Below are 23,425 nucleotides of genomic sequence, written 5' to 3'. Positions count from 1 at the left end.
AGTCCTAAGGATCCCTAGCTCTGATCAAGGTCAGAATAGTCTGTGATCTGATGTGATCAGTATTTTTCTTGGAGTTGTACGTAAAGGAAAACTAAAACTGCAAAAAAGAATGGTTCACTCTTCTAAAATCCAAAATGTACCATTATGGTGGAATCTAAAGGGATTCCCTGCATGGAAATGCCCAAAAAAAGAGGTCTCACCAGAAAAAGGTTCCCACCAAAGAGAATTACATCTTTAAAAGGAAGAACCGAAAACTTCAGGTTTTCATTATAAAAATAAGCTTACTTGCTTCAGGGTTCCAGTTTCCTAGCTGGATTGCATCTCAGGAAAGCATCCAAAAGGGGATGCTTTTCACAAAAAGAAAAAAAAGGCTTTATTGAAAACCTGGTTCATTGCTGAGGAACAACTTTCATGGAAAAGTTTTGACTAGGTCTGTCTCAAGCATAGTAGAATACAAATTTATTCTTGTCTATTCCTGAGGCATCCAGAGTTAGGCATTCTGATATTTCTGAAATCAGCAATATACTTAACTTGAGAGCAGGCAGTATAATAGATTTCTTGTACGGAGTCCAGTTGCTGTATGTTACTCTTGGATCTGTTGGATAACACAAAGTGTGCTTAATCATAAAGCCTGCCAGTTCTCTTCCCTCTGCTCTTCCCCTCTCGGCAGATTATCAGATTTATGTTTGATTTCTTGGATCTTTTTGTTACCTTTTTTTGCCAAAGAATTTGCTCTGACTGAACTTGCTGGAAGGGAGAAAAGCTGAAGAATGGGTTTCTTGCTCCTCTTTGTCATTAACAGTTCTGGTATTCTCTGCTGATGGCAGTAACCAGTCTGAATCATTGTTTTACTCCTTCAGAACAGCAGCTATTCCAGAGAGGGGTGCAGTGTTCATAGCATCCTGAGGGACCAGCCAGGATCATGCAGTCTGACTCCTGACCCTGCACAGACACCCCTCAATCCCACCCTGTGACTGAGAGCATTGTCCAAATGCTCCTGGAGCTGTGGCAGCCTTGGGGTCAAGGCCTTTCCTTGGGGAGCCTGTTCAGTGCCTGAGCACTTTCTGAGGGAAAAGCTTTCCCTGCTATCCAACCTAAACCTCTCAGGTATTCCAGAGGCCAAAATCAAGAGACCAGAATACCAAGAGATCAGGAATGGATGACACGCAATATCGGGCTGTAGCATGTTCCAACTGCAGCAGTATCTCTGTCCTGTCTCCTTTTCATGGTTAATTCCAAGTCAAGCATGGTGGTAACACGTTCTCTTAGGACAGAATTAGGATATGCCCTTTCAGGTGAAGGACGAGTTATCTCTGGGAAAAATAGTGCAGTTGTTGCACAAGTGTCAGAGTCAGGGCTAGTGGGGTGCTTACTATTCAGTTTTGAAGCCTGTTCTAGACTTGCAAATATAAATAAAATTTTACATATAATGAATTAAAAAAAAAAAAATGATGCTGTATGCCTGAGACTGGAAAAAGCAAATGAGATTGCAGACACAGCAGCTTCTCTGCAGGTGTGAAAAAGAAGTGCCAGTGTGCCTCGAATGCTGTTCCCCTTTCCTGTGGTTACACGTGGTTGTCTCCAAGAGATTCTACTCATCTCTGGAGGGTTTTCTTTCTCTTGTTTTTTTCAGCCCATGGGCATTGTAACATCCCTGCTGTGTGTGGGCACAGCTCCAGCTAGGCCATTGAAATGCTGAAGGAGGTTCCCCAGTGCCCCCTTCTTTGCTTCCTTGAATTAGAAACCTTTCCTTGTAAACTTAGCAATAACAACAGCAGCAAAGCCCAGACAAAGGAGAACTTTTGGGTTGCTCAGCAGTCCCAGGAGGGGCACTGCCAGCTGCGGGTCACTCCTTTGTGCTGTCTCCAAGCGGGATGCGTGGGCTCTGCCAGCTTCAGGTTGGGAAGCTGTAGGGTGGTCTGTACCCCAGTAAGATCTTGTTTGTCTGTCTTTCCTGTTATGAATAGCAATGGGTGAGCGTGTTTTGCGTGATTTCAAATCCACTTAAAGTTCATGGGTTTGAAATCAAAACCAGAACTCAAATCTTAGGAGGTTTGTGTTTTGTTAGGGGCTGGCCTTGTGCCAAGATGTGCCTTTTCATTTAACTTTCAACCCTGGAATCAAATACGTACTAGTTTGCTGTACCAGGTCACTTGTATTGCTTTATGTCCTCTTCCTTATATTTTTTAACATCTGTTCTGCTGCATGTCTTTATGGGTATCAGAAAGTCACTCGTGTAGGTGTTTGCTCTCTCATCGACATAGGAATTTTCTCTTCCATCTTCATCTTGTGCCACAGTTTCTGGGCTCACAGCATGTGCCTTCTGCCCGTTCTTCTGTATATCTAAGACAATAAAGAAAGGCTGAAACCTCTTTGAGAGCTGTATTTTAGATCCTATATGCTTTGACTATGGACTGAAATAAAGCCCCAACTATCTGCGCCCTGTAGTGGTTTAGTTTACCCACCATTGTCTGTTTCTGGGAGGTGGTACAGTCACAGCAGCTTTGCAGGGCACTGAGGAACAGGATCTTTCCTATTGCAGCTATGGGATTTTACTTTTTAAATTTTTTTATACTATGTCTGTCTTGCCTCTAGTGCTGTTCTGTTCTATGCTGGTGTGCCTTTATGCTGGTGCATGGAGCCCCGAGCAACCCTGATGTGGAAAATCAAATGGACTGACAATTATCTGCCCAGTAGTAATCTATTGATTCCATATAGGTTCACTTCCTAATTCTTCTTGGGTTTTTTTCCCCTTTAAATAGTTGCACTTATTAAAAAAATTAAAGTGTGAGTTTCTCTGTGCATCTATAGAGAAGAGATAGATTGTTTGTTGTTACCGGCATATTGTAGTTATGTGTGAGCAGACATTTTTAAGAGGTAGTATGTTGATTTAATAAATTATATCCATGCTTTCCTTTGGTGAGCTGGAAAGTGTTTATTTTTCAGTATTTTATACTGCAAGGTGATTATGGGGACCTGCTGTGATCATAGCTGTTCACTTAAATGTAATCTCTTTGATCATGATTATCTGTAAATCAGATGCAATTTTTTTGAGTTTGTTTAGTTTTTTACAGACATGATCAAAAGCCTATAAATATTTTGTTCTGTCACTTCTGACATCATGTGAAATAGGAGTTATTTGAACTGCAGTGTGAATTTTATGGTATGGTGTATATGTTCACTGAGTCTTAAGTGCAGGACATAGGATTTTTAACATCAGTGCTTGTGATTATGAACTTTGAATATGTTTTCTGTGTATATTCTGCATTTTAGCTGTTGCTATTGGAATGAATAAGCTTGTAACTCACTGGAGTGTCTCAGAAAGCACTGCCCAGCATATTCATGGGAGTATTCTTTTTAATCTAGATATATTGAAAATTTATTCTAAATATGTTTTAGTTATTTTACATTAAAATAAGTGTAAAGATTTTAACTTTTTACAGTATCCTCACACTGCATGTAAATTGAAACCATTCTCTGTTTTTAAAAAGTCTGTTGTAATACACTATTATATTTTAACCAGAGAAAGTAATATAAAGTAATATGATATTTTCTGAAAAAAAATTCCAAACCCCAAATCTAAGGGAGTTATTAATTATAAGGTTGACTATTTCAGTATTACATATTTAATTTGAATACTTTTTAAAATAGATTTAAGCAAAAATGTCAATTCTGTATACAGTTGCTTGAGAGTTATTTTTGCTGTCATAAGCAGTGTAACCAAAGTATGTGAGGAGCTGAAACTTTAAACAAAAGTATTGGGTAATATTCAAATGTTCATTAAAATTTCCACTGGTATTCTCAGTGGTTGTTTTACAGATTAAAAGTGACCAGAAATAATCTTACCAGCTTATTTTCCTGTTTCTCAAATCTCAGTCATTTAAGACAGAAATGGTGGTGAGAGGTGCAACTTAAGAAATTACATTAAGACCATTTTGGGATTGATAGTTTTCTGCTCTAGCTCTGAATGTTTCTAAGGTTCCTTTTTTTCTGTTTTCTGTCCCACTGGTGATGTACTGCGTGAAGTCTGTAATCACAATTTCACCTTAAATTTTAGAGCAAGGTTAAATTGGGTTTTAAGACTTACAGACATCTATGCCACCAAAGGAAGATTTCTCCCCATGCCTGTCTCCCACCTCCCCTAATGTTTTAGAATTTCACCATGTTTCCTCTAAGGGCTTTGGATCAAATTTTGGATATACTTACTGGGCTTAAATAGCAGACTTCTAATAAGAACTATTGTTCACTGTCCTGCCAGCTGTTCTGTACCACAGTCTGGGCAATGGATCCTAGTTAGTAGATGTTATAAATCATGTTATTTGCCCTTTGCCAACTTTGCCCCCTTCTCAAGAAAGAAGCTGCCAGTCTGAATCTTGAAAGACCCACTGTAAAGAGCAGAAAACTTATGGTAGCTTGAAAAAAGGCTTCTTTTTAGCTTGTAAAGGCAAGTGAGGGGATGAGCAAAAGAATCTATAAAGATACAGGGAGCGCAGAGCCACTGCTGAAGCTGGAGGCTTTCATCAGCTGCTGTTTATTGTGAAGATGGCTCTTGGTTTATGTGTACATATAAGAATGATGGATATGGAACTGGGATAAGTTCATCTCTTTTTAAATTATGATTAAACAAGCAATTTCAATCACAAATTATGTGTCACCCTGTCTCTAATCTACCCATTCACTTTACAAAGTAAAGGAGGCAGCTGATTAAATTTAGCAGGCATGTTTTTTTGCCTGCTGTCTAGACAATTGGCTTGGTTCCCGTTCCTCTGGTCTTAGCTCTCTTTCTTGCTTGTAGGCCCACTAGGCCACTTAACCATTCTGCTGTCGTTTGAGCAGTGTGTTCCTGAGGCTGATAAAGAGCATGTGGGGATGGGCTTTTTTTCTTCTTGGGTTGTTAACAGAGAACATGGTACCAGTAAATAAACACATACAGGATCTCTGTTAATGCCGAGTGAGTCCTCTTAGAGTGAAAATTATTCAGCTCTAAAATCAGCTCTTTTTGTACTTTGCTGCTCCTGGAATTTAGATGAGCCCTTTCATCTGACGTCACTGCAAAAGCAGTGGATAGATTCCAATATGCTGTCTTTCCCACTAGGGTTTGTACATACATAAGAAATCAGCAAAACAGAGAAAAATAACCTGAAAATAAAACCTAAACCAAACACTGTCCCCCACCTCACCTGCAATCAACACCAAGCCCAAACTACTAACAGCCCTGACTTTGAGCATGCATCTCCAGGTTCTTTGGCTATAATCATAATTTGCATTTACAGACCCAAAATGTATTGATATCACTGGGGCATATTGCAACAATATTGTTCTGCTTTAAAATGCCTCAGTGCATCTGCTGTGCTGGGTTTGTAGTGTCCTGAGGAGTCACACTAACTTTGTTGTACAAATGGTTGTTATTTGTGGTGTATGACTTCAGGCTAGAGCTGCAGACTGACCTCTCATTTAGCTGTGGGGTAAAGTGGAGAGTTCAGTTTTGAGGGAAGTTTGGGATTTAAGTTGACAATGTAAAAAAATTCACACAGAAAGTGTTTGAAAATTTAAACTGCTCTTATGTGCTCTCTTTTGTACAAGGGGTCAGCCTTGTGGTTGGAGACAAATAGATGCAAAATGGTTGGGAATTGCCTCAAATCAGTGCATGTTGGTCAGTGCAGCACAGAGCTCGAGAGGTGTCCAGGTGTCACAGCACCCAGCCAGGCTGGAAGGCAGGGAGAGATGCTTGAGCAGGTGAGAAATGTGTTGCTTTGTGCATTTCCCTAACTCTCCCTGCAGGTCCCTTCAGCCAGCAAGCTGGACATCCTGTGTAGGATGGATACAAAATGGACTGGGAACTGAATTTTCACAAGAGGCATAATGATTCAGATGAAGTTGTGCTTTCTGTCCAGGCCATCTATAATCAAAAACCTAATTTTTCCTCTAGAAAGATCCTAGTGGATATATTTTTAGCAGCTATTTTTAGCAGCTGTAATGTTATCTTCCATTTTGGGTTTTTTCTTTTTTTTTTTTTTTTTTTTTTTTTTTTTTCCTTTTTTTTTTCTTTTTTTTTTTCCTTTTTTTCCTTTAGAAGGCCACATTAGTCCACAGTGCTGTGTGGTCTTTGCTGTAGTAATGTCATGTGGTTTTTGATGTGACAGTAAGCAAAATACATCTCTCATGCATACTGAAGCATTCAAATAGGCAAGCTAACATTCATAATTTTAAAATTGCAGGGATTTGATAAAGAATCTGTAGCAGCCAATGGTTTCATCCTTTCTGGGTTTATTTTCCTGATTGTCTGCATTGGGTGTGAAGTTTTTGGGGGGTTTTGTTTAGCCTTTTTCTGTTTCCAGGATCAGCAAAAGTTTGTGCAGATGCCATCTGTTTTATATTTAAACTTAGTGTACCTGCTGTGTTTTCTTCTCTGAATGGGGCAACCTGAAATACCATAGCCATGTAACTTAACTCAGAAGTTGGGTTTTTTTTTCCCTTTTACTCCTAATTGCTAATTGTACTGTGCACCTACTAATCCTGCTGGAAGAGTTGTATTTTCCCTAGCTCAGTTTGCTGTGCCATTTTGTCTCACCTGTTTCAAAGTGATCTCGCACCACAATTCCTTGGAAAACCATCTGTTCAAATTCTTGGTGATTTGATGGCGTTCTCTGTCTTTTTCCTTACAGTCACACACATTTCTAGTGTTTGGCCTCACAAATGCTTTGCAAAAATATTTTGCACCCTGCCAGAATGTCTACCCTTTTGTCTTCAACTAACAGTTTAATTGTTTTTAATGCACATGCCGTAGTTATTTTTTCTTTCCTCTCTTTAAAAGGAAAAAGTTAATGTTTTTCAGGTGCACTTTGCACTTCCTATTTAAAGGAACTGGCCATTTTCTGGTTTCCAAGTTAGACACAAGCTTCCACAGAGGTGGTTCTTTGACTCTTGTTAATAAATAGAAGGCACTGTGTGGCTTCTGGATATTTTCTGCAAATTATATAGGTTCAATTTTATATGATGGAAAGGAAACACTGAATAGTTAGCTTCTAATTCCAAACAACGATTAATGCAGTAAGGAAGACAATATCCTCTTTAAAATCTATTTTTGTCTTTCCCTCCAATTTTGCTATACAGTTTCCAGACCTTCCCGCAGACTCATCCTGCCTAGCTTCCTGTTGAAAACGTGAGGAAACATTTGCACATAGCCTCACAAAGAAGCTTTACTTATTTTTTTGGTCATTGCATATCATTTTCAGAGCATTATTTGCAACTTAGACCCTCCCAAAAAGAAAAAAAAATCTTTTCTACAGCAAATGAGATTTTTTAATTAATTGGGACTGTTTTGGTTTAGAGGCTAACACAGGCATACTTCTGGTGAGAATAATGTCTAAAAGTGTGTATCATGAGCTAGGAGGAAAAAATTGAACCAAATTTCATATTGTGTTGTGTGAGAGATTCCACATGTTGTTACTTCATACAAATGTTTTCTCAAAAGAAGGAGAACAAAGTAGGATATTCAGAAGAACATAACAATAAAACATATGGATTAAAAAAAAATCTGTCATCTTAAATGAGCAATATCATTCTTTAGCTTTCCTCCAGTGGGTCTGAGATGTTTGTAGGCTGTTAAAATATGAGTTCATTCTAGGACAAAGAAGGTTTTTTGTTTTTTACATTTTCCTCTGTAAATCATTGCGGGGGGGGAGAGAAAAAAGGGTGGAATTATGCTCTGGACGCTGCTGCCTTTGCATTTTTGGCATTATGCCTTCTTACTGTTTTATTGTCTATTTTGGCTGAACTTGAAGTTCCAACCATGCTCCCTGCCAAAAAGAAAAAAATAAAAAGTCAGGTCCTTTAAGGATACTGGAAAATGAAGCCAGTTTTTGAATCCGCCACGTCCTGTAAGCAAATAAAAATGAATCTCTATGGAGCTCAGACGTTACTTCCTGTTCTCCTTTGGATTCCAAGCAGGAATGGAGCAATTTTTCTCTGAATCCAAAAAAAAAGGAGGGGAGAGGGGGAGAATAGATGTCTTCAAAGCAGCACAGGAGAAATCTTTGAGAGGCTTCTATGTGGCTAACTTTTCAAATATATCTAAAATATTTTACACCTTAAGTAATATATGTCTGTACTTAGAAAGATGTGCAGCAGCTTTCCCCCACCACTTCAGCACTCATATTTTGTAAGACAGTGGACATATTAAAAAAATACACATAATTTTTTGTTGGATGTTTCCTTTTCTACTGGTTTTGTAGCTTGTAAACTAATCTTGGAAATGTTTCGGTCTTGATAGCATGTACTTATTGCTTAAGGCATGTGAAAGTGATCAGGAAGATCCTACTTGTGGTTTCCCAAGTTGATCAAAATTGGGGGGGGTGTGAAGGAGAGACAGAAATGCTTTTTCAGATAAGATAATTGGGATTTTGTTATGGTAATGTGTGTGTTATGGTAACTCCATCAGAAAAGATGTCAGTTTGTAGGTGCTGCTGCTTTCCCAACTTTTGAATGACTGGAGAACGTATTCTGACATAAAAGATAAACTGCTAGCACAAAGTAGACTTCTGGACTTTTGCCACTGTAAAATTAGGAGTAACTGTAACCCAAGCAGACTAGCCAAGCTTGAAATTCACTGTGGACAAATGTTCTTTGTGCATAATTCTAGAGGAAACTATTTTTGGTAGTGAATGAATATATGTAATCATTAACACATGACGGGGCTGCTGTAAAGCCATTACGCTGAAGCATGAACGCTTCCAGCACCCAAGAGGTGCTGCTGTATTTTATTTAATAAACTGTCTGGAATGTTCTATTACTCTGACTTTTCGGTTTTCTTATTTCTGGTGTTCACATTAATAGGGCAACTTTAAAATTATTTGTAGGAGAAAAGCTTGATTTCTTCAAAGGATGTAGCTCAAAAAAAGTCAGTTATGCTGTTGAAAGGAACAGGAAAGAGCACAAAGCAGATTTCTCCCAGGATCTCTGAACATACTCTTAGAGGCATACTCTTCTGTAGTGTGTATATTTATTAGTGTTTGTTTGGGAAAGGTAAATTATCTGAGAGGCACTGGATTTCTGGATACAAGTAGAAGTCATTTCTGTTTTGCAGAAGGTTAAGTCTTAGTGATCCCATTATGGCTTCTTGCCAATGTTGAAAGGATTAATTTGATTTCTTATGTTGGCATGCAGTGTGACAGCATCATAGATCTGATTGCAGGAGTTTTCTGAAAGTAGCTTTTAGCATTGCCATGTCTTGTTGGGTCTGTGGCCTGAGTTTCAAGGGAGGTTGAGAAGCGATAGGGAAGCCTGGAGTCACTGAGTCGATGCCCTAAAGGCTTCTAGATGGTGTGGGAAGGGATCTGCTGTGCCCCACGTGTTGGGTAGCGCAGGAGTGCTGCAGGGGGTGAACCTCCTCCTCTCTGTCTGTGCTGTGGCGTTTGGGTAGCCGCTTCCTTCTGTCCCATCGCAGGTGCGTGAGTGGTAGAATGATGCCCTGGAAGCTGTGCTATTTCTCAGAGCAGTGGGCAGGGTCAGGAGATGGTCACTGTCTGCCCCACACTCTCCTTCCTGGGTAGGTGTGTCAGGTTGGCAATGACCGGGGGAGGTCCTGTGTTCCATGGAAGTCAGCGTGAGTTTTATCTTACTAAAACGGATGATCTGCAGATCTTGACTGATGGCCTAGGTCTGTGTTCCCTTCTCTTAGACAGCGAGTAAGAAGTTAACTTTCCAATAGATATGGACTTACTTTTTTACTTCCCTCTTCCCCCCTTTTTTTTTTACTTTAAGGCTGAACTCTGAAGGGTTATACAAACAATAACTAGTGGGAATAAGATTTACTTCTAGGTGGAGTATTAAATACAAGCCTTACATCTGGAAACATTTACTGGATCAGACCCTATCTGGGACTGCAAGTCAACCAAGGAACACAACAGGAAACAAAGAAAATGGCACTAGTAACTCAGATTTTTTTTTTTTTTTTAATTAGTAGTTCTGGATTTCATTCATGCAGGTTAGTATTTATGATTTTGCCTAAAACGCATACTTTTCCACATTAGGGTTGGTCTTGCAAAGTTTTCACCTATGATGTTCATTTTAATCATTCCAGTGTCTAAAACTTGTCTTTTATATTTAGAAACTTTTTGGCCAGTGATTCCTGTCTGCTTTCGTAAATGCATAAAACCAGAGTTTTAACATGTTTCGCCTTCCATGTACCACAGAAGCTTTGTGCTAGTTCTCTCTCAGACTTTCAGACTGAGATTCAGCAACCAGCAAAGGTTGCTGTGCTGTTGTGTTGAACTTCAGACTTAGATTTTGCAGAGAAAACCTTTAATAGCATCCCAAACTTTTGCTTCAACTGGATTTCCTAAGGAGATGAGACTTACTCAGTTGTCCCACGTCTGTCTGTTGTGACCCAGCTAATAACCTCTGAACTATTGCCAGGCTTGACAGAGGGTGCCCCCTTAGATACTGTGGTTTTATTCAAGGACTTCTCTATAGGCTTTCCCAGGCCCTGTGCAGCCCTGAGGCATCAGAACTGCAGACAAACTCCTGGCTGGTAGTGGGAAGCATAATGATTGTTGGCAGCATTTGTGGAGTATCATATGGGGAAAGAGAAACCTGGGCTGTCCTTGATAAAATGAAATTGTTGGAGGATTGTCCACACTCAGCAAGTTTTTAAGAGAAGTTTGCAAAAAGGAAGTGTCTTAATAAAGAAAAGAACTGCCTTATCTTCATCAGAGGCAGTACAGCCCTGCCCTAGGAGGGTTTACTTTGTCCTGGTCTTGCCTCTGCTGAGGTGATTAAGTCCTGTTTTGCAGAGACAGAGGTCATGTCATTGCAGTGCTGTTGTGAAGTGTTGAGTATGGAGAGAATTAAAAAAAAAAATAAAATTTAGTGATCCAAAGATGAAGGAGAAAGTTTTACAGGACCTAGCGAGTGCCCTAAATCACTGCAGCAGGTCCTGTGGAAAAAGACCTGTTGGAAGAGCTGTTTTGTCACTGCTGAGGATGGGTGTTGGTAAGCTGAGAAAAAGCAAAGCATGTTTCTGAGTTTGGCCTTCAAAACAGCTAATGATTTATGGCTCCAGCTATGTCTTACACCTTTCAACAGAAAGATTATATTTCTTGTTGGTGTCACCACTACAAACTCCCTGCTTTCCATGGAAGAGGTATATTACTTAAACCACCCAGTGGAACGGCTGCTCATTTGTACTGTCAGTTCAGACCTGCATCTGAAAAGACTTAATTCTGTACTTAAAATAATCATAATCTTACATGAAGTAAAAGTGTGATGCAATCCATGAAACAATTGTTGCATAAGATCACGGGGCTTTGCTCAGATCTAAATGAGTGACTGGGATTCCAGACCTCACTGTTGCAACCATCTGAATACTCAGCAATTACTGCTTTCATCTCTTGGCTGTAAAGGGAATGCAGCAGTGGTGAAACCCTGTGGGGACATGGAGAATTTAGGCAGTAAATTTAGTAAGCATATTTTTTTTCTGTATTTTAGCTGAGAGTAGACAACATTGTGTGTTTCATATTCTTTCAATGCTGGATGCTTTGTACAAACAGGTTTTTTTTTAAAATATAATGTCCTGTATTTCAGGTTTAATTTAAAGTTTGTCTGACACAGTTCTTCTGCTGCATACCTACTGGAACATTAATGCAGGGATTCACTGGAATTTTTATTGTGGTTAGACAGCAGGTTTGCCATGTTAGCTGTTCCACTAAGGAGCAAATTGAGGGAAGGAAATTTTGTTAATTTACTTAGAAGAAATTCCATTTTAGGTTCCTACTCTGGCAGCAATGTGTATGTGTTTGCTGCCATTAACACAAATGAACATCTGGGTCCATTGTAAAGTCTTGAATATTCTTTGTTTTGCATCATTATTAACATAATTAATAAGGTAATTAATACAATCTGTAAATAATTATGTTCCTTATATTCAGTTCTAATATCTCTTATTGCCTAGGTGGGGACAAAGTAAAACAAAGAATCAATTTATTCCGGAGAGCTACAGCTTTGAGTTAGATTTTTGTTAAAGCAGTAAGTGCATATGTTCATGTGTCAAGGTCTTTAATGGCTAGAATTTTGTGTTATTAGAGTTTAAGATCTTCAGTGAAACACTGGATGGTGCCTTTGGGAAGGGTCTGAGGGGTGATGCTCAGCATTCTGTTTCTCTTGTGCCCAAGTGGGAATGTGATACTCTTATAATCAGGCTAACTACATCAAGAGGTTTGGAATTAACAATGATCTCATAGTGTCTAAAAAGTGCTAAACTAGAACAAATTATGCATAAATACTTATCACAAACCGTACTCAATCCTTTTTATATTGCTTGTTATAAAGAGACACGTATCGTCATTTTCACAGATTATACCTAATATATTATGTGTATTCCCTTACAGTGGCCTTTGCCAGAGGTATTTCTAATTACAACTAGGTGACCATGACATGAAGAATCAGCTGGAATTTGCTCAGATAAAAACTGAGAATTTGCTTTGATGTTTGTGACCATTTATATTAGTTTTCTGACTATGTCTATAAAATCACTGTACTGGTGATGAAAAGACTGATGAACTGAAGGAGTAATTTGACTTGTATTTGGGTTGGCCTGCATTTTGCACAAAAGTTTTTGTCTGAACAATTTGAGATCAAGTTTTCTCTTGTGTTAAATTGCTTTACTTCTTAATTGAAATTTGACATCAAATTTGAAGATAGAGAATCTGGTGTATTGGAGGTGACTAATCATCACAGTATAACAGCATAATGAAGACCAATAGTTAACAAAACTAAAGGCCCAAAAACCCAAGATGAAAAAAGGGAAAAGAGCTGTCAGTTTTCATGTTTCACAGACTAGATCTTTAGTAATTTTGGATTGATAAACCAAAATTGCCAACATATACTTTCAATTTTTGCTTTCCAAAACCTACAAGCCTAACTGTAGTCTCTCACCAAACCATGACTCTATTTACAGGATGCCTTTCCTACTAGCAAGTGTCTGATTGACCTTTCTGAGCCAAGGGAGTTGTGAAGAACAGTTCCTTGTATCTGCTCAGATTCTGCAAATAGCTTGGAACATTCCTGTTTCAGTGTCACATTCTAGGTATTTACACTCTAATGTTTCTTAGGAGAAAAATAACACAATAGTTACTATGAAATGGCTTCTTGGGCTTGTATATTTAATTTAATTTCCCTAAGTAATATTAGGTACTAATTCCTGATGTGCAATAGTCATGTAAAACAGGAAAAGCTCAGTCCACAGAGTATGGGTTTGAGGAGCTAACTTTTTCAGCTTGTTTGTGTTTGTTTCAGATTGTGAGCTGTACTCAAGTTTAAAACCAGGTACAGTCTACAAGTTGTTTGGTTTATTTTATGCAGTAACAGTGCTGAAATTTGCTGGAAATCATTGCATGTTTTGTAACCTTAAAAAAAAGTAAATGTTAATTTTTACTTTTGCGAACTTGGCCAGAGTACTCAATAACAGTCTGATTTACACAAATATGGGTCACGAATGTTTAATATTTCCAACACAAACATTTCTGTGCATCTTTTGTGTTTGCTATGTCAGTAGCAGGTTTTCAAGCCCCTCTTCTCTGAGAAAGCAGAAAATTAGCATGGAATTCTAGTGGCTAAATTGCTTTTTGTATTTGCAACCAAAGGTTTGTGTGCTTCATGTGTTACTCAGGTGCCGTTGTGTCAATGTAAGCTCTGCCTTCCCCCATCCACTAATATGTTATTTAATAATATTTAAAAGCTGTCCTTTCAAGATGCATTTATTTCTGTTGTGACATATTGTTCAGTGAGAAAAGCAAAATCAGTTGTTCATTTCATGTTACTCTGAAAAACAAAAATTCAGGTGAGAATTGTCTGTTTCCCTAAGGAAAAAAAAAAATTAAATCTTGCATATGAGGCAGCAAGCAGCATCAAGGCTTATCTGTCATCCTGAATGAAAATTTGGCACAGGACTTCTACTCAGCAGATGTAATTCCCTGGACGCCTTTTCTGCATCCTTTGCCACTTCTTTTTCCTCTGTGTGTTGAGATACCTCTGTCTCTTTTCTTTACTTTATTGTTCTCCAGGTGTCTGTGTTTCCTCTTTTGCCTTTCCATTTAATTTCTTGTTCCTTGTGCTCTGACTTTCCTTCTTGGAAGAGTCACAGCAGCTACAACCAGCATGTTGTTTTCTTTCACTATCAGACTGTAATTCTTCTCTGTACTTCTCAATCTACTGCATAAATGAAGCCATTTTTTCCCAGTGTAATGATACAGAACCTCTTGGCTAAGGATCTACTCAGTTTGCCACCTTTCCCTTTGCGTTTCTTGAAGGCAAATTTCTTTCCTTCTTCTAGAAGTACAAAGAGAGACTCAATTCTGAGAGCCTCGTAGCAGGTATTAGCAGTCTTTAAGGCTTATTTCAGAGAGACTCTTAACAGAATCCTCATTTAAGAGACTTGTATGTAAATGCAGGCTCTGTGCTTTTAGGCAAAGGAAAATTTTGTTTGAAAATTGCAGAAATAACAGGCAAAGTGAATGCTTGTAATCACTTACTGCTGCACTAAGTAAGTTATAAAGTCAGCTATAAAGCACAGGGCTTTGTATGCACCCATATTTGAATGTGTGGAAACCAAAGGACTTAAAGAAGCAAAACTTGCTCTTCTATCCCCTTGCCTTTTCTTTTTTTTTTTTTTAAGAAGTGAACTTGCTAAGACTCATTGAAAGAGTTGGTAAATTGTGTATCACATCCTGAATTTACCATGATTAAAGCAATAAGGGGAGTTAGTGGAGGTAGGTGAGTAGTAAAATTAGAAAAGCTCCAATGGCTTTCAGATCACATGTAACTTCTGGCTCACTGCAAACATGAGTCACTGTTTTTAGTAGAGATATTTGCAAAGAGCATAATCCATAGCATATCTCTTACAGTTTGGTATTTTGGATCAGATTCAGATCTAGAGTGGGCAGGTTCAGCACCACTAAATTGGTGTCTGTATGTGGCCTCTCCCCTTTAAATAGCTGTCACTCTTTCAATTTGGAATGGAGTCACTATTATGTCCTTTATGTGTATGGAAGAATGGCACTGAAACAGCACTTAATGAGTTATACCATGTAAATAGTATTTGAAAAGCCTATTGATGCTGTATTTTACCACTGCATAGGAAAGCCAGGATTATTGTTTTGATCCCAAAGTGATTAAAATGTCCAAACATGCTGCAGGGAGTTAACAAGTCTTCCTAGCCACACACAGGCCAAGCAGAGCAAATGTGCATCTTTACAGTTAATTGGAGGTTTGGTTAGCTGAGCTCTTTTTTACATTGGGCTTTCCTGCTTAATGCCACCAGCAAGATCTGCCTTTCCTTCTGTTTCTTCTCCAACGTTACTGTCCTCTGCTTGGGGATTATGTTCTGCCCACGTCTCTCTGGCTTCCATAGATACCAGCTTTCCATTATGTCAGTAAACTTTGAGTTGCTCTCCCTCCCAAAGAGGATTGACAAAAAAGATGTGCATATGTTGCCAGGTGGGTTTTGATGCAAGAGAAATCCAGACTAATAGTGGGGATCTGTGCAAATTGACATGAGGAATTGCTGCTGTAACTAGGTTTGTAATTTGGGTTTGTTTAGACCATCCCCTTATACCAGGGTGGGTATTTCTTAGCAGTCTTTAGGACTCATAAAAATGAGATGACAAATAAAGAAAACAAGCAAATGCTGCTATCTGATTCTTTGTCGTGGTAGATAATATGAAATGAAAACAAATGTGTGAGATAAGTTATTTTATGATGGAAAAAGGTTTGTTTTTTTTTCCCTGTAGATACTGTGTTGATTAATGACAGAATTCTGGATGTTTTAGGTAACATGCAAACACTTGTCACAAAATTTGAGTACAGAGATTTGTAGCAAAGAACATTGAAGAAACTTTTATTTCCTTAACTGCAGCATCACAATGTTGGAGTCTAGGAAGGGAAGGGGAATAGATGGTTAGAACAACTTTAAAACTTATGGAAAAAGAAGAATAAAAATAATTTAGTAATTTGGTTCTCTGCACACTGAAAAACAGACCCATTTCATATGCTGATTTTTGTAGAACATATTTTCTTGTCACTTCCATCTAGGCCTGTTGCATTTTTGGGATCTCTGCTTCTGTCTGCAGTAGGTCCTGGAATTGACTATTTCCAGCTGTTGCTTCCCATTGAGGTATTTGTTGCCTTGTTGCAGCTGGTCACTGTGTGGGTTTGGGTTGAGTTTGATTTCCCCCCCCCCCCTCATCCTCCATATATTTATGCAGTTTTCCAGCATGTCTGGCGCACAGATTTTGGATCCGTACTTTCTTTTGTCCTTCAATAGACAATATTTTTCCATGTGTGAAAGAACACTTCTGGTACTTCAGATGCATGTATATAATATGGTGCAGCCTTCTTGCATATACAACAAAGATTCCTGATTTCAAAGTTTGTCCTTAATCAAAGTCTGGCATTACAGAGTTTCTGATTTCTCAAAGGTTATTGGGCGTGTTGTCATGATCATGCAGAGGCACTGTCAGAATCTTGCGTGGCACTATCCCTGAAGGTATTTTTCAAACCTTCATTAGAAATGTTATTAGTAATCACAGAATGGAGGTGTGGATGCCTGTAGAGCGTGTTGTTGTTTCCATCAGTGGTACATGAAATGGTGTTTGCCAGCTGGCCCTGGGAAAAGCACTGTTTTTTGCAGTATCAATAGAATCTCAGCCTTTCACTCTGTTCCTGTGTATTGTCCATGTCTGTACTAATGTATTAATTTTCTCCTTTTTGACCTGGGTGTGAGTGGCCAAAGGTGCCACATGAAATCTCAAACCCAGGTCATCTCTCACACAGGTTTACAATCACATTTCTGAGAAATGCGGTTCCACTTCAGAACCCCTTTCACAGAGACTCTACCAATGAAATATAGTGCAACTTCAGCACATTTGGAAGGGAGAAGTGTAGCATTGAAATAAGCCTATGTACAGGCCTGACTTACTGTTATGTTAAAGATTGAACTGGATTGATCTCAAGGGCACAGATTTTAATGTGCCAGTTTGGCAGACTGCATTTTCTGGTGGACTTCACATGAGACTCACCACAATAGTATTTTTCATGTTTTAATTTTTAGTCTTCAAATTAGTCTGTTTGTGCCTTCATTCCATATTAAGGAAGAATCCTACAGAACAGTCAAAATTCTCTAATGTGAAAGGGTAGTATTTATTTTCATCACTGTTGGAAGTAATTATTGTAGTTGGCTATTTTAAGGCTTATTTAAAATCAATGTAAGTTTTCTAGAGAAACATAATGTTTCTCTGCCTCTTGCTTCAAGCTGAATGAGTGTTGTTTGGTTTTATTTTTGAATAGTTCAGTCAATGGAATTGCTCTTCCGTAAATTTTCCATTGATTTTTTTTTTTTTTTTTTTTACTATACATCATCTTATTGTCATGAACTGCAATAAAAGTTCCTAACTTTAAATAACTACATGTAGAGAAGTACCAGAAGAAAATGCTGCTGTTCACGTGCAGTCTTTTGTGGGGAGGAGCTGGGAATAGGATTTGATGTGGAAGTGCTTTGGATTTGGTCAATAAGTTAAGATCCCCTAATGAAAAAACAAGTTTGCAGGAAACCCAGGTCCCTGAGACCCAAAGAGAAGTATGAAGCAACAGAGACTCATTCTTGGAGGAGGAGGATCAGGTTAGGGAACATTTGAGCAAACTGGATGTCTGTAAGTCCATGGGGCCCATGGCATCGCATCCATGAGTTCTGTGGGAGCTGGCTGGTGTCACTGTAAGGCTGATCTTCATTATCTCTGGAAGGTTCCTGTATTCAGGAGAGGTTTCTGAAGGCTGTGATAAAGCAGATGTCTTCAAGAAGGAGAACTGTGGGCTGGTCAGCCTTACCTCAGGAAGTGATGTACTGGAATAACTAATCCTAGAAACTATTTCCAGAAGTGTAAAGGACAGATGGTTAGGAGGTTTCATCCTGGTTTTGTGAAGAGGAAATCGTGCTTATGAAGTTTGATGGCTTTCTATAACGAGGTGACTAGTTTGGTGGATGAGAGCAATGTATTCTGCTTAGTTTGGCTTCAGTAAGGCTTTTAATGCTGCCTGGAATGAACCAGCCAAGGAAGTAAGGGTTGGATAAATGGACACTGAGGGGGACTGAGGATGCTGGGCCCAGGCAGTTGTGATGAGTGGTGGAAGTTCAGCTGGAGACCAGTTACTAGTGCGGTGCCTCAGGGGTCTGTACTGTGGCCAGCACCAATTAACATCTTCATTAATGACCTCGATGGTGGGGCAGTACACACCCTCATCAAGTTGGTAATGATATAAAGCTGTGAGGAATGAGTGATGTGCCAGGTGCTTGTGCCACCACCCAGAGGGACCTGGACATGCTGGGGAAATGGCAGAGAAGAGCCTCTAGTCTCTCTGTGAGGGGAAATAAAAAATCCTGCTCTTGGGGAGGAGCAATCCCATGCACCAGTATATGCTTGAAAGCAGCTCTGCAGAGAAGGACCTTGGGATCCTGATGGTCACCAAGTTGATCACGAGTCAGGAGCACGCAGTTGCAGTAGGAGGGCCAAAGCAACTGGCTCTGCATTAGGAAAAGCATGGACAGCAGGTTGAGCAGGTGAGATGGTATCTAGGGTGCTGGGTGTTGTCCTGGGATTTCAAATAAAAGGGAAGCTTGGACATACTGGCATGAATCCAGCAAAGAGACGTGAAAATTACTAAAGCACTGGAGTATCTTTCTTCTGGAGAGAGATTAAGAGCTGGGACTCTTCAGCCTAGGGAAGGTTTGGAATTCAGGGGGTTCTGGTCTTATCAATGTGTATACATACCAGAGGTGTTTATTCAGAAGATGAAGATGAGGAAGCCAGGCTCTTCTTGCTAGTGTACTTTTTCTTGGTAGACCCCAGTGGCAGGCAAGAAGCACAAAAAAAAACAAAACAAAACAAAAAAAGCATAAATTTCTCCTAAGCACAAGAAAAATGTTTGTTCTTGCAATGGTAGTCAAAACCCAAAGCAGGCTGCCCAGAGAGGTTATGGAGAGAATCAGAACGAGACTTGACATGGTTGTGGGTAGCCTGGCTTGGATGACCCTGCTTAAGCAGGGGATCTCAAAAGGTTCCTTCCAACTCAGAGATTCAGTGATATGCCCTGAAAAAGAAAACAGTCACTTCTGAATTAGTTCTTGCTTTGCTCTTCTCTTACAGTACGCATAGAGTGTGACATGATATTTGCTTGATAATGTTGTTCTGCAATTTAGATTGCCTTTGCCTTCCTCTATCACATCTACTGGCATTGCAGCACTCTTGGTCAGAATTTTTATATCACCTTCTAATGCCCCTTGGTACTTGCACTGTTTTTCCAAGTATTTTTAACCAAGGCACTAACTGAGTCCACATTTTGGTTTTCGAAATTGCAGACGAGCTGCATGAAATGTGATCTTACCAAATGCATAGTTCTGTGGGATTTCAGTGACTTAGGAGGAGTCAGTTTTGTTCCTGAGATAGCCAGGTACGTGAGTTGAAATAGATTTTTGGCAAACTGGACAAGACATCTTTTTCTGAGGAAGGTAATGTCATCTTGGGTGTGTGAAGAATATGTTATATTTCTTAGGCTAAAATAAATACCTTCAGAATACCAGGCTGATTTGTTTTCTCAGGTCAAAGCTGTGAGCTGTAAAAGGGCACATTCAGTAACTTCCTCTTTTTCCCTGCACTTATGATAAACTTAGCATAGTCCCACTGCTGTGTGCTTTCTAATTAGAGGTGTGAAGGAAAACAAAGAAAGAAGGTGAATTTGGTATTTTTGCTTTTCTCCTATCATCAACAGTAGTATTTTCTGGCTTGGTGAATGAACTATGCATCAATTTTGCTCTTTAGCAAAAGGTCACTTTGATCTCAGAACTGTGCCAAGTGGCTTTAAGGAGGTGCTAAATAGGAATGATAAATAAAGCAATTTAAAGTACATAAAGTACACTTGGGTCAAAAGTCCTAATCACATATATCTATCATTTCACTACCTATGTATCCTTCTAACTGAAATCCACTGGGAACATATTCCTGGCTAATCTAAACAAAGCTGCTTTCTCTGAACAGCATTTTGGTAACAGATGTAGTCCAGAGACTGAACTTTGCAGATTGTGTGTTGGAATTGAGATGGTTCAGCTTAATTAAATAAATGTTAACAACAGTTAACTAATTGCACAAAAAACATACCCCCAGATTGTGAGAAAATAGAGTTACTATTTATAGTTTTGCATTTTTGTTGTTTTTGACATGGAGCATCTTGGCATTTTCATATCTTGAAAGGGACGGTGATGCCATTTGACTTTAATTTTGGTTTTTCTAAATCTTGCTGTAGGTGGTTGGAAAAAAAGCAGTGTATGTATTTGAAGACAGAAAGTTTTGTCGAATAGTCTCAGGTGGTAACTTTATTTTCTCACAACTGCAGCATTTGAATAAACATTAAACAGGTTGAAAATTCATGTTAACATTGCTCCAGGGTGATGTAAATTATATATCCATCACTAAAGCACTTACCCTTTTCTCATTGACCTTGATAGCAATTACAGAGGCCATATTTCTCTATAGCAATCTGAATTCTGAGCAATTTATCCACTATATGAGAGGCAAAGAGGCAAGACCCCTGCATGCACACAACTGTGAGTTTTTAGAGCAAAACTTTCCGTGGGCATTGCAAATAAAACCAGTTTTCATTTATATTGAGCTCTTCCATGCCTCATGAAAGAAAATGCCCAAGCCGAGTTTGTACGTTTTGTTTTGTCTTTTAACACCATGAAAGTGAATCCTGTTGAAGTTTTACTTTATAGAGATTAAAGAGGCTTGGGGTTGGTTGTTTTGGGGGATTTTTTAAAGTTAGCATGTAGGAATAACTGTATTCTGTCATGTGTCACATGTGAAAGGTGCAACAGGTACACAGGTCATGGTCTGACTGGGCACTGGGCATTCCCCTACAACAGGGAATGAATACCCAGCCACCATGGGTGTTTGCTGGCTGCTTTTTTTTTGGGCAAGTATGGTGGGGTCATTCGTGGTTAGGTACTGTGAAGCAAAGAAAGGACCAACCGTGTTTCTGTTTTTTAACTATCTATTCGTTTTGTGTTGATGAACATGCTTTTTTATATGCAGATGGCTTTAACTGTTAATCGACTGATTAACTGATTTAACTGTATAAAAAACGGATACTAGTGCCTCAAACTCAGTAATTAAACAGGCCACATAAATTGTATTGTCTTTTATTAAGCTACACACTATCTTGCAATACTATGTTTTTGATAATATTGATTCTCTCCTTTTCTATTGTCCTTTCACTTTACCTTCCATCATGTTTGAAGTAGCATCCTTTATTGTGTATTTTTCACACTGAAAATATAATGTGAGGAAATGGTGACAAGTTTTACAGAGGACTCTTGAAGCTCATTTTTATGAAAGCATAGTGATGGGTTGATTTGAGTGCCAGAGAATGACTCCTCTTTAGATCAGATGAAAACAAGTAGAATTTAAGTTTTCCTTTATCTGTTATAATCAGAGCTGCCCAGTGCAGCGTTCATGGCAGCAAGGTGAATCAGTAGTGTTTTTTTACAGTGTAGTGTCTCTTCACTGTAGAAGTGGAAACTCAAAATGCAGGAAGAGGACTTCCTTCCCTTTCTTTGGGGGCCTTTGTGCAGTTTATGCTTGACAAATGTCCAGGCTTTTCCTTCTAAATAGTGCACTTCTCGCACAAAACTCTCAAGAGATTTTTGAGTATTTTAGTAAAAGGGTTTTAGGTAGTATTGAGTATCTTTCACAGGCCCTTTGCACAGGTCAGGATTTTTCCTATAATTAGTTTCAACAATTCCTTTGCACTTTATTTTTTAGTAAAACCACAAATAAGAGAAATAAGCTGGGCTATTTTATCCTGGAGAAGAGACAAATGTGAGGGGATCTTGTGAATGCAATGAAGTATCTGAAAGGTGGGCATCAAGAGGATGGGACCAGATTCTCTTCAGTGGTGCCCAGACAGGACAAGGGGCAGTGGGCACATAAACTGAAGCATGAGATGTTGCATCTGAATATGAGCTGTCAACTCACTCGGGGTTTTTCATTCAGATTTATACAGCTTGTGTAGCATGCACAACCTAGAATGGATTTCTGGTGATAACCTGGAGCCATTCTAGTTCCATCAGCATTCTCATGGTTTATTCATGATACAGAGATGTCTTTGTATCACATGGATATCAGACGGGAGTGCTTGCCATTATAAAGTGTTTTTGCTTGACAGGTTAAACTATAATAGCTATTAAATTTAGGATTTTTTATTGTGTTGGCCTGCCTAGGAAATAACATTTATTTTCTTTAATTAAATGAAGTGAAATGTAAGCTAGCACTTTCTAATTCACTTTGTGCTGGAGAATGACTGCAAGTGGCAATGAGAGATTCTTAGGGAATTTTAGGAGAGTAAAAATGTATTCCACAGCTCCTGTTCTGTATGATACAGCATCCAAAAGAGAGGAATTAGTCTGCTGCATTTTAGTGGTTTACACTGAAAGAACTCATTATCCTGCAAATATCTCACTAGTTTGTACAAAGTTAATACAGGGCATGTATTTTTTATGACTTAAAATAGTACAAATATTTACAGAGGGTTTCATTCAGATGTAGTGTCATTTTAGTATTACCTGTTAAGTTCTTATATAAGATCAATATTTAAGAATTGGATTTAGATATTTAATTTTACAAGATGCGTAACTTTACCAAATATAAAAATATTCCTTCAGTATATATTTTTCACCTCTAAATTGACTACAAGTTCATTGTCCCTTGGAATATAAAATAACGTCTCTATTTGGGCTCACAGTACTTTTCACAGTGAGATCTAAGTGCTCTTTGCCAATTCAAGTGTCTCTTCTGTAACCAAAACTGTTTGGTTTAGCAAAATAAAAAACTTTCAGCATTTTATTTCACTAAAAAAAAAAAAAACTTTCAGCAAATACAGCAATCTTAAGTGTTCACCCCATAAATTCAATTTGAGTGGTCTTCCATTACTTTTATTTGAAGTTATTTAAATATTGGTTGCATATTGTTTAAATTTCCAAGCGTTTGAGTCCCACATTAAACAGTGACCAGTATGTTCAGCAGCAGAGGAAGGAAGGTGTCTATAGCAAATTAGTTCTGTGGCTGTCATGAGCAGATTGTCCAGGCCTCAGATATTGCCTTTCATTCCACTCAATTGTCTGAGAACAACTCTGACTTCACATCTGAAGGTTTGTCACCACTGATAAATTTTGTGGCATTAGCTTTTCATCCCCTAGGTGTTATAATGCATGCTATAATACATACCAGGCTGTTTCAAGTTCTGAGTTTTTATATTTAGGACTACTTTTCTTTTTAAATAACTACTTTCAACATATTTTCATTTCAAAATACCTTAAACTTCATAT

At 38.7% G+C, this 23,425-nt stretch overlaps 1 protein-coding gene across 1 annotated transcript in view; it reads left to right on the top strand.

Moving 5' to 3' along the window:
* Positions 1-23,425, top strand: part of LOC144246307 (uncharacterized) — a 304,135-nt gene that overhangs the window by 67,730 nt on the left and 212,980 nt on the right. The window lies entirely within an intron of this gene.

This window comes from Lonchura striata, chromosome 5 (assembly GCF_046129695.1).
Source record: "Lonchura striata isolate bLonStr1 chromosome 5, bLonStr1.mat, whole genome shotgun sequence".
Classification (NCBI taxonomy): Eukaryota; Metazoa; Chordata; class Aves; order Passeriformes; family Estrildidae; genus Lonchura; species Lonchura striata.
The sequence above is the reverse complement of the archived record's forward strand: the minus strand, read 5'-3'. Positions and strand labels throughout refer to the sequence as shown.